Here is a 2,559-nt window from a genome sequence, read left to right on the forward strand (position 1 = left end):
CTGAACATTTTTGTCAAAAGCTGTGATGATACCCTAATTCTAAAGCTATAAACGTGTTCTATTTTGTTTTGAATGTTTGATTTATTCTGTAAAATAACATCAAATCACACTAACATCTTTGCCCAACATTAAAATATGGTGAATTCTTTCTCAATATGAACAACATTTATAAATCGTAGCAGCAACATTGATAAGTACGTGATGAGCAGCCAACTCTGATGCATCTATCTTGGTCATTGCAGTAAATTAATGAAAAGATTAATGTATAATTTGAAATGAGATTTGCCCAAATTGCTGATAACTATATCATACATGGTTATAATGGAAGTGTACTGTTATCATAATTTCATAATCTATGCAAAGACAATGTTGTGGTTTACGCATTGATGTATCCAATCGTCATGTTTCCAGCGAACCTTCATTGTTTTTAATAACGGAAGTATTGGTTATTGCTACTATTTGCAAAGGTATTAAAAGCTTTCATAAACTACTAATTATTAAAAAAAAAACTATGATATGCTCATTTTGGGCTTTGATAAAGCTTCCATAACCGTTGTCCTAATCTCACATTTTGGGTTATTCATTTTTTTCTTAAGTAATAATTTACTTTTGTTGTTCTACACATATGAATGGGTGATGTTTCTTTCCTGGAAAACTGGCTGATGGATGTCGTGAAGAGATCTGATATATGTGGTTTACTTTGGGCTCATATTAGTAATTGAGGTTTCGCTGTGGTTAAGCGAAGGCTGAAACCTCCTATTTATATTGTTAATATGTATAAGCATGTCTTTATATCTTTTTTATTTCAGGCCCTGGTTTCTGGTATATCTCCGACATAAATCGCCGTATCTGCTATAGCTTATAATATCATAATATAGTGGAAATGACAATGCTTCATTGATGTTACAATTGAGCAGCAAGTTCAGAACTTATAGTTGGTTAAAGTGAAACTTTTGGTGCACCGGTTAGTTCTTATTATTGAAATTGATTATTTCACAAGTATTCATATTTCACAAGTATTGATATTTTCCTTAGATAAACTTTAATAATAAAAGCTTGTTGCCTGCATAATTTTTTTATATTCACATTGACAGTGTGACATATATATTATGTACGAAATGATTGAAACTTATGTTTGAAGACCACAGAGAATATTGTAAAAACACTTATTTGTATGTAGTATAAAAAGGTGTGAAATGTATCACCTTAACAGGATATAAATAACTTATGATATATGTCACTAACCCTAACAAACTGCTAGATTAATATAAAGTATTATACTACAAAAACAATGTAAGATAATTCATTTAGAGGCCGCTGATGATGATTTGTTTTTCTTTTTAGCGCCTTTGTGAATCTTGTTGCTTGAGAGTTGACCATGAAAATTTTCATCAACTATGATAGATTTATCCTTCTTGGAAGATCTATTACTCTTTGCATACGTCTTCAAAGAAGTTAACATGTCACTGTCTTTGGTGGATTCCTACAAAATTCAAAAGAAAACAATTTAAAATATAGAAGTTAGATAAACAATATATTATCCAAATCCTTAAAAAACATTTAGTGACCATATATAAATAAAGATATTTAGATATGTTGTCTGTATTATATATTTAGGTAATATAAAGTCATACAATTTAATTACCTTGTAGTCCTTCTCAGCATATGATTCTTCATAATTGGTAAAGTGATGGTCCTATAACCACAGTTTAGAAAAGTATAAGCATAAAAATATATGAAATGATTAGATGTGTTTGAAGAAAGGTTACTTACACGGGAGGTATCAGATTCATTAGGAGAATATTTCTTGATCAAATCTTCATCATCTAGAATTTTAACAACACTGTACACCTCATCATGGTTTTGAATATTTCTTGACAATCACCTTAAAAATGAATTTTCTCTGAAGATTATTATTCAGTTCCATTGGATAAGAAGGGTCATCATCATTGCCAGTATTCTAGGAATAATATATGTGTTAGTAATAAATTTAATAGCTAACATAAATGATGAAATCTATGTATTATATATACCTGAAGTAATTCCTCCTTCAAGTCATTTGCGAACTTGTCAATTAGAGATATGACATCAGTATCCCAAATCATAAGTGATATAAGACCACCCATTATCTAGGTTTAACAATTCAGTAATAGCAATAATGCAACAGCGAGAACCTTCTTATTTAATGATTGAAAAGAATATGTCAGTGTAGGATTATACAATGAAATAGATATATTTTTAAAAAAGTAGTCCTGGTAGGACTATGAACATGTAACAGTTTTTGTTGTTGCATTTGTAACTAAATTTGGGCAACAAAAATAGAAAGGTAATTTGTTAAGAAAAAAAGAATGATAAAAAAAGAAAAAGTTAAACATTGGATGAAAGAATAATGGTTAAAAAAACAGAATATATTGTGATAATAATATAACAGATTAAAAAAGAAAAAAACTTAAAAACAGTGTTATAAAAATATTATACTCACTTCCCTAATCTCTAACAACTTAGAAATTGTCTTGACTTGTAAAGTGCCATTAGATAAATCATCCAGCACAGAGTTAC

At 29.1% G+C, this 2,559-nt stretch overlaps 1 long non-coding RNA gene across 1 annotated transcript; it reads right to left on the reverse strand.

Annotated features, from left to right (window-relative positions):
- Positions 1-1,188: 1,188 nt before the first annotated feature.
- On the reverse strand, positions 1,189-2,430 carry LOC107855624. The gene is made up of 3 exons (XR_007051119.1): positions 1,774-2,430; positions 1,646-1,696; positions 1,189-1,483 (listed from the first exon to the last, which is right to left on the reverse strand). It is a non-coding gene; the product is annotated as an uncharacterized LOC107855624 (long non-coding RNA).
- Between the last annotated feature and the right edge of the window lie 129 nt (positions 2,431-2,559).

Source organism: Capsicum annuum, unplaced genomic scaffold (genome assembly GCF_002878395.1).
Source record: "Capsicum annuum cultivar UCD-10X-F1 unplaced genomic scaffold, UCD10Xv1.1 ctg72716, whole genome shotgun sequence".
Classification (NCBI taxonomy): Eukaryota; Viridiplantae; Streptophyta; class Magnoliopsida; order Solanales; family Solanaceae; genus Capsicum; species Capsicum annuum.